The sequence below is a fragment of the Callithrix jacchus genome, chromosome 5 (genome assembly GCF_049354715.1).
Source record: "Callithrix jacchus isolate 240 chromosome 5, calJac240_pri, whole genome shotgun sequence".
Lineage (NCBI taxonomy): Eukaryota > Metazoa > Chordata > Mammalia > Primates > Cebidae > Callithrix > Callithrix jacchus.
The window spans coordinates 147,666,602-147,676,056 of NC_133506.1; the positions used below are offsets into that span (position 1 = coordinate 147,666,602).

Sequence of the window (9,455 nt, forward strand, 5' to 3'; positions counted from 1 at the left end):
TACCAGTTTAGTCCAGCAGTGACTTGGCAGAGCCTTCAAAGGAAATGGCTCATGTCATGGTGCGTGATCCAGGAAACGTGTTCTTTCATTCAGTAAATATTTTTTGAGGACATACCCCATACAGAATGCCATGCTAGTCTGATTTAAAATAGTAACATAGGAGATATAATTATTGCTCTAGGAAACTCTATTGGAGAAGGCCAGGCTTCCATGAAATATTGGGAAACATTTCTAAGGCAATTACAGGCAAGATACAATTATGAGTGCTAAAAGGAATCCTTAGTTACAATATTGGAAATGGCTTGGAAGGTAGAAATGGCTGTGAAGGTAGTAACAGGTTTATATCAGCAGAGAAGAGAAGGCATTCTGGAAAGGCGGAGAAGGGAACAAAACCAGTCAACGATGGGAGAGGCCGGTGAGGGGTGGAGGTGTTGGGAACAAGGAGGCTGAGTTGAGGCCTGGACGCTTGCTAGATACTCAAGTGTGTTTCATTTTGTCAGTACAGGAAGGGGTGGATTTAGGATGCTTAGACCGGCCAATAGTGGGTTACAAGGGAATGAAACTGGAAGAAAATTAATAAACTATTACATAAATTCATGAAGAAACAAGTAAATCTATTCAGGGGCGATAGAATAGGGCTGGTACCAAGAGGGGAAGGGGAGTGTGCAGGGTGGTTCTCGTTAGCAGTTCAGGGAAGCGATGTGGAGATAATAAATCTGGAGTTGAGGTGAGGTAGAAGGAAGAGCCCAGGAGAATTTCAGGGTTCCCAGGAGGACCCTGGGAAGCCAGGCATTGCCTGATGGGGATGTTGTGGGAAGTTGCTGGAGAGGAGGTAAGAGGACTTAGTTTTAGCCCTGTGGGGGTGAGTGGGCAATTGAAAGCAACCGACTTTATTTTCAGGCTGGAGCCAAGGCAGAGTTTAAAGGGATGGCGAGCTGGGCGTGGTGGCGTGTGCCTGTAGTCCCAGCTACTTGAGAGGCCTAGGTGGCAGGATTGCTTGAGCCCAGGAATCCAAGACCAGCTTGGGCAACACGGCAAGACCCTGCCTCTAAAAATAAATAAATAAATAAATAAATAAATAACTATTTTTTTTAAAGGCAACGGGATAGTCAGTCTAAACATTTTAAGGTAGTAGAAACTCAACAGACAGTGCTATATCCTGACTTCAAGTGCTAGGTCTTGACTTCACATGTCACATATATGCTATAATTTTACATGCAACATATATGCCATATCTATATAAGAAAAAAATGGCATATATTTGAGATAGATAGTCTGAGTTTTCTTTAATGGCGAGGCTCTGACTAGGCAGTTTCATTTCCACCTCTGAGGAAGGAGGGGTGACTAGCAGAGTCCTCCAGCTTTGCCTTCCTTCAAAAGTTCCTGAACTCCAGACACACCCTCAGGGCAGATCTGCTGGCAACTTCTGTGGAAGACCGGCCCTTTCCTTCCTGCGTCTCTTCCAGGCTCCTCCTGGAGGCACTTGTCATGAGCAGCGGCAGCAGTCACGGAGCGGCCAGCCACACTCTGCCCTGGACCGCAGGCCGTCTGCCCAGCAGTCAGCCAGGGCGGCAGAAGCACACTCAGTTGCCCTCCTAGAGGCAAGCCTGGCATTTGTAAGAAAGTTAGGTCCCCAAGCTCAACCAACCCTACTGTGGAGGGAAGAACAGCATATCATAATTGGCTTTAGATTTTTTGGTTGAAAAAATAATAATTCACAAAAATAACCTCCAGTTATACTATTAGCGTGGGTTTTCTTGCTAAAATTTGAAACCCAGTCAAATAATAGTTTGTTATTTGAATAAAATCCCCTTTCTTCACATGCTGAAGTAGTCACAGATAAAGTGATAAAATAACTGAGATTTGCTTCAAAATTACACTGATTTGATCTTTACAAATTGCATGAATGTATTAAATTATCACATGTACCACAAAAATATGTACATTTCCTATACATCAATTTAAAACATTATCCAAGAGGAGTAAACATGAAACATGACAGGTCATGTATTGATAATATTGAAACATACATAATTTATGCATATTTTTTCTTCTTATTTATATGCTTCTAATTTTTTCACAACAAAACTTAATTTTCCTTTCTAAGCCTGAAATTGAAAATGCAAACTATTGATCCAAAGTGAATTTTAGGATCTCAGCCTGAGGCTACAGAGAAAAGAGGGACAATGAATGTAACCTGTAGACCAGAGCTTTGTTCCATTGATAGGAAGACATATGTCCTCCCCGTGAGTTTCTAGCAAATCCAGTGTGAGTCTGATGAAGAGGCATGACTAGGTGCAAAGCAGTCACAGGGGAAACAAATCCTAGTGTTACAAATCCAGCTGATATGGAAAGTCCTCCTGCAGAAAGAAGTAGCATGGAGACGTAAAAACAAGATAAAAAACGCAGCAGAAGAAAAAGAACAGGAAAACCTTTAAAAGGAAAAATCAAGAAAATTACTGGCCAGGTGTGGTGACTCACACCTATAATCCCAGCACTTTGGGAGGCCAAGGCAGGTGGATCACCTGAGGTCAGGAGTTCGAGACCAGTCTGACTAATATGGTGAAACCCGGTCTCTACTAAAAATACAAAAATTAGCTGGGCATGGTGGCTCACGCCTGTAATCTCAGCTACTTGGAAGGCTGAGGCAGGAGAATCGCTTGAACCCGGGAGGTGGAGGTGTGGTGAGCTGAGATCTCGCCATTGCACTCCAGCCTGGGCAACAAGAGTGAAACTCCATTTAAAAAAAGAAAAAGAAAAAGAAAATGATTATCTATATGATGGAGAGGAGGGAAATAAATCACTTTTCTTTTTCATTATATTTGTTGAAAATTAAATAAATTCCGTTTAAAATCCCTTTTCTTCTCCATGTTATTTATTTGAAAATTATGGCTGGAGATCATTAAGTAGAGAAAATGAAATTTGGGGTGAGAGGATAAAACCCATACTTCATAATATAATGACATTATTAAAAAGGACTTTGAAAACTATGTTTTTAAAACAAAACAAAACAGGATTTGTTGGCAAGCATTCTAGGCAATTTTAGGAATAGGAAGATAATATCACAAGACCATTAGCCATTTTTTTTCTAGAACTTATGGAGGAGTCCCCATGATTGGAAAAGGAAAGAAATTCGGAAAACTGATTGGTGGAGATAAACATAAAATCATAAAATAGCGTGCAAGTGGACCTTATAGATCTAGTCCCATCACCTGATCTTGCTTTAAGGAAAGAGGCAGCGAGGTGACATATTTGGCCAAAGTCACACCTGAATCAGAATGTAGGGGTAACCCTTGACCTTCTCAGACTGGCTGAGAGCTTCTCCCTACACAATCTGCATATCCTGCTGGCCTCTTCTCAGAAGGAGAGAGGCTAAAGACCCATTGCTCTGTTTTCTGGATCCCTGTAAGATGATCTCATCAGTCAGTGAAAGGCAGGGAGGATTTGCCTGCTCAGACCTTACTCAGGTCAAGATTGCCACCTTTGGGCCCAGGGTTGTTTGCACCCAGAAAGCAACAAAACACAGAGCAGAGGGCAAAGAACTTTTACTGCCAAAGTGGTTCTGTGCACAACTCCTAGGCCAGCCTGCTGGGGGTTTGAATCTTGACTCTGCCTATTGCAGGGTATCTGACCTTGTGCAAACCATCTAACGTCTCTGGGCTCCAGTCTCTTGATCTCCAAAGCAGGGATGATGATAGAATAGTAGGCTTGTTGTGAGGATTAAAGGAAGAATCCAGAAAAGCAGTTTACAATAGTGTCTGGACCAAACTAAGCACTGGATATGTGTTAAGTACAATTACGTGAGTCATGTTTGCCATACGCCCTCTGCACGCTGCCTGACTAATCCTCCAGTACTTATCCCCATGGGTTAGCTGTACTCTGGCCCTCAAATTCCAGGTCTCTGATGGGATTGGGCCTTGGATGGGCGCCAGCACACATGTACATTTGCTAGCCTTTTACTCAAGACTGAACCCTTTCTTTTCCTTAGGCATCATTTGAGACCCTGCCTCCTGTTTGACTTCAAGTGTCCCCTGAGGCTTAGAGCCAGCCTCTGGGTGCCAGCCCCATCCTCCAGACTGGAAGCCCTCAGATGCCCGTTTGTGGAACCCTGCCCCTGGTAACTGTTGGACTGCGGGGCTGCTCATTGCTGTCTTGTTCCCTGCTTCCTTGCTTCTCTGTCCTGCCGCAGTCCAGTTGCTCATCTCTTCTCTCTACCAGCCTCTGCTGCCAAAGTCCTAGCATAAGATGCTTAGCTCTATGTAAGAACCTCACTGACTCCTTAAATAAAACAAAAACCTTGATCTGCCAAGGTTGACCTTGGAGGGAGGAGCTCATCTTAGTGAAGACCTCTCTGTCCTCCTCTTGTTCTGGCAGCTCCTCTCCTTGGGTAGTCCAGCAATCACTCCTGCCACTGGGGACTGGTCTTCGGGGCTCCATGATGTCTGGTGGATTTGCACACATGTGGACAACTGCTTCCCTGGGCTTCCATCAGCATCCCCGGGATGGCTGGAACCTTTATCAGGACCCCGCTAAAGGCTCAGACAACACAACAGCAGAGGTGACACACCCAGTCAGAGCCACCCGAGGTTCTCCTCCTGCTTCTGTGTGGAGCCCCACCCGTCCCTTTTCCATCAAACTGCACAATCCGGTTGAAGTCCAGAACCAGGAGGAATCTACAGGTATAGGCATCAGTAAAAAAGGTGGAGGAGGTGGAAGCTGACAGGCGGCTGGCCTGCCTAGGCCTTTTTTGGCCACCAATCCACCCTGCGTGCCTGGGTAAGCCACGGCTCACTTTTGTCTTGGTTTATTTTGTACTTTGCACTTAAAATGCTATCCTGTTTTTTTTTTTTTTTTTTTAATGATAATGGAAAAGGTAGGAATCCTGTGATTTCAGTATCTAGGAAGAACAGCAGTTATAATTAACAACCACTGAAAATACAGTTTCAGTTTAGAAAAGCCCCAATAACTTGTTCCTTACAAATAAAAAAAGAAGCCTCAAATATTAAAGTAATTGCTTTTTTTCTATAGCCACAGTGCCAGGTCTTGCAAGTGAAGAGTCACTTACTACTTATTTATATTTTCGAGACAGGGTCTTGCCCTGTCACATAGGCTGGAGTACAGTGGTACAATCATAGCTCACTGCATCCTCATACTTCAGGGCTCAGGCAATCCTCCTGCCTCAGCCTCCTGAGTTGCTGGAACTACAAGTTCATGCCACCACACCAAGCTAATTTTTTATTTTTCTTAGAGATGGGTTCTCATTATGTTGCCTAGGCTGGTCTCAAGTTCCTGGCCTCAGGCAATCATCCTGCCTCAGCCTCCCAAAGTGCTGGGATAACAGGTGTGCCCGTGCCCAGCCAAGTCACTTAAACATGTATTTTTTGTCATCTATGGTATTTTTTGTTAATCCTTAATAGTGTGAGATGATTCAAAGAGCCTGACCACACCTAAAAATTGGGAAGTTGCAACAGGCCACCAGGAGTACCTTTAGCTTAAGAGACTCCTCTGGGTCCCGGAAGGAAACTTTCAGGCTGTTGGTCTGATCCCCTGACACTAAAATTAAGACTTGGGCCACAAAGGAAGGAGATAAAGAGCCCCAGGAGGAAAGTATATTAAGAAGTCAGGAAACTCACCCAGTTCAGAGCCAAGGGCAGGCATTGCAGCCTGGAGCTGGGGTAAGAGAAGGGGCTGTTATTGTGCTGTTGAGCCTCGGAGCTTCCTGGCTCCACACAAGCCTGGCTTGATGATCCTCAGGGGGTGTTGTAAGACTGAACGTGCAGACTTCCTGAAGCACCCACAAGAGTTCAACTCAGGCAAGAGTTGAAACTGGAATTCAGGTCTGGAATCCAGACTGGAATCCAGGTCCACTAGGGTATCCAAAGCAGCTGTCATCATTTGCTCATGCTGGGACCTGCACTTGCACCCAGAACACCTTGACAGTTTCTGTTCAACTCTCACCTACTGTGTGTGAGTGTGGGCTGAAGTTCCCTGTGCCCAGGAAGTCTTCCTGAGCCCTCTGGTCAACCAGACCCTTCTCTTCTCTGAAACGTACAGGTCTGAATTTTTATCTCGTGTTTCTTTGTATAGAAACTGTGGGGAAGAGCCTGGGCAACATACTGAAACTCTGTCTCTACAAAAAAATAAAAAAATAAAAATTAGCCAGACATGGTGGCACCCACCTGCAGTCCTAGCTACTTGGGAGGCTGAGGCAGGAGGATTGCTTATGCCAAGGAGGTTGAAGCTGCAGTGAGCTATGATTGTGCCACTGCACTCCAGCCTGGGTAACAGAGCAAAACCCTGTTTCTAAATAATAAAATGTGAAAAAGAAACTGGTAGGGAACTGCAAGCAGATCTTTTGTCATTTAAATGCTTGGTTTTTTTTTTTTTTGAGACGGAGTTTCGCTCTTGTTACCCAGGCTGGAGTGCAATGGCACGATCTCGGCTCACTGCAACCTCCGCCTCCTGGGTTTAGGCAATTCTCCTGCCTCAGCCTCCTGAATAGCTTGGATTACAGGCACGTGCCACCATGCCCAGCTAATATTTTGTATTTTTAGTAGAGATGGGGTTTCACCATGTTGATCAGGATGGTCTCGATCTCTTGACCACGTGATCCACCCGCCTCGGCCTCCCAAAGTGCTGGGATTACAGGCTTGAGCCACCACGCCTGGCCAAGTGCTTGTTTAAAAAGCAAATCTAATGGTGAATATACCAGTTAGGAATGCTTTTGGTTGCAAGTAAAGCACACCTGACTAACTGCAACTTAAGCAATAAAGACAAAATTTAATAATCTCACATAGTAAGGGGACTGCAGAAGGCAGTTTCAGGTCAGATGAGGCAATTTCACAATGTGGTGAAATGCCCAGGCAAGCCTTCCCCGTCTCTCTGCCCTGCCAACTCTGATGTTGCTTTATGGTCACAAGGTGGCCTGTACAACTACATTCAAGGCAGGAGGTGGGGCAAAGAAGTCCTCTCCTTGCTGAGTTCTATTTATCAAGTCAGAAAAAACTCTTTCAAGGGACTACCCAGGAGAACTCTCTTTACATCTCATTGGCCAAAACTAGGTCACATATCAACCGGTCCATGTCAACCCTTAGACCAATCAATGGCGAAAGGGAGTGGAAGGAGCATGACTGGCCTAATCAGGATTAGGCCTAAACACACACACACACACACACACGCACACACACACACACTCACACACTGAGTAGGGCATTCCCTCTCCTAGAACAAAGGATCTCCTTTCCCCTCCCACCAACCTGAACAATATGGGGAGGCCTGTTAGCAGCCAAGAGGAAAACCATATCTTTTGTGTGCACAAAATCAGTGTCAGTCACAGTGAGTATCTAGATAGTCATTGATGAATGACACTGAAGAGCCGTAAAAATTGGCCTTCTGGCCAGGTGCAGTGGCTCACGCCTATAATCCCAGCACTCTGGGAGGCTGAGGTGGGTGGACACGAGGTCAAAAGATCGAAACCATCCTGGCCAACAAGGTGAAACACCGTCTCTACTGAAAATACAAAAATTAGCTGGGCATGGTGGTGCGCGCCTGTAGTCCCAGCTACTCAGGAGGCTGAGGCAGGAGAATTGCTTGAACCCAGGAGGTGGAGGTTGCAGTGAGCCGAGATCGTGCCATTGCACTCCAGCCTGGGTAACAAGAGTGAAACTCCGTCTCAAAAAAAAAAAAAAAATTGGCCTTCCTCCAACAAAGCATATATCATGTCACTTTCCATGTTAAAAACTGCAGAGTATCCATATTGTGCCTATGACAGTGGGAAAAGCAGTGATCCTCACTTGGTTTCAGAAGAATGGGTGACTTATTAGATACAATGAGTGTCTAGAAGCAAATTAATTTACTTTCTTGAGCCTCAGTTTCCTCATTTGTAGAAAATGAATGAGTTGGGTTTGCTTCATCCCTTTTGGTTCCAAAACCCTGTGCTTCCAAATCCCTCTGGCTTCCAAGGCTTCCCTAAATCTGGTCAGACATTGATATTTAATCATATGTTCTATTTGTTTAATCCTTTCAAGACTCTTACTTCCTTTCATCTAGTCCTTTCATTGTTCCAGAACACATCATGTTATTCATTCACTTATTCCACAGACATTCATTGAGTGTCTAGAAGTCCTAGACATGGGATGAGAGCAATTCTTTGGGAAATGGAGCTGCAACAATTGAGAGGCACTTGGGTCACTGGATGGCATAGAAGAAGCCCCAGACCATCTATTTCTAGATTGCTTCCTGAGAGACAAGAACCAATTTTTTTGAGCCACTATTTTTTTTTTAGAGTCTTAGCCTATATGATAACATTAAAAAGTTTCTCCTGGTTGTTTCTCCACCATTGTGATGTCTCTTCACAGGACTTTCAGGATTAAGTGATTCCTGGCCCAGAAACAAAAGCAAAATCGTCCCATTCCCCAGCAGATTCAGATGAAAACTGGTAATAAAATCAGGTAAAACTCCCAAAGCAGACATTGGAGAAGAGCCAAGCTGGGTCTATAAGGAATTGCACACGAGATGGCACGCATATCACCACTATCTGGGGAGTAGGACATATTTTATTGGAAATATAGTTTTTCTCTCTAAATCTGTTATGAACGCGTTGGTTGTCTGAGTTCAGTAATAAATATCTGAGACCTAACATTTTTTAAAAAAGGTCTCTCCTTACTACTTGTTGTGAGCTTAACTGTGTCCCCTCAAAATTTGTATGTTGAAGCCCTGATACCCCAGTACCTCTGAATGTGACGTATTTGTTTGTTTGTTTTGTTTGCTTTTCAAGGAGGGTCTCACTTTGTTGCCCAGGCTGGAGTGCAGTGGCACAATCTCAGCTCACTGCAACCTCCGCCTCCCGGGTTCAAGTGATTCTGTTGCCTCAGCCTCCCAAGTAGCTGAGATTACAGGCTCCCACTACCACGCCCAGCTCATTTTTGTATTTTGATAGAGACTACTAAAATAGTTTCACCATGTTGGTCAGGCTGGTCTCAAACTCCTGACCTCAGATGATCTGCCCCCCTCGGCCTCCCAAAGTGCTGGGATTACAGGCATGAGCCACTGTGCCCTGCCTGTGACTGTATTTGGAGATAAAAGGTCTTAGTCTGCTTGTGCTGCTGTAACAGAACATCACAGGTTGGGTAATTTATAAAGAACAGATATTTATTTCTCACAGTTCTGGAGGCTGAAAGTGCAAGATCAAGGTGCTGGCATTTGGTGTCGAGTGAGGGCAGCATCCTCCAGAGGGAAGAACTCCATGTGCTCACATGGCAGAGGGTGGACAACATACAGCATGCCTCTTTTATAAGGGCTTTCATCCCATTCTTGTGGGAAGGTGCTCTCATGACCTAATCAGCTCTTAAAGGCCCCACCTCCCAACACCGTCACATTGGCAACACCTGAATTTTGGCGGAGACACTTTCAAACCACCACATACAATCTTTAAAGAGGTGATCATGAGGTGATTG

The 9,455-nt window shown here is 44.7% G+C and overlaps 1 protein-coding gene across 2 annotated transcripts in view; it reads left to right on the plus strand.

Annotated features, from left to right (window-relative positions):
* Window positions 1-8,471, plus strand: part of LOC144582767 (uncharacterized) — a 178,972-nt gene extending 170,501 nt beyond the window's left edge. Inside the window, exon 3 of one of the 2 annotated variants that reach the window (XM_078375226.1) lies at window positions 8,358-8,471. The gene's annotated coding sequence lies outside the window, so the exon portion shown is untranslated. Of the gene's footprint in view, window positions 1-3,988; window positions 4,114-8,357 lie in introns of those variants that run through there. The other variant, XM_078375227.1, reaches the window with a different exon arrangement.
* Window positions 8,472-9,455: the final 984 nt, after the last annotated feature.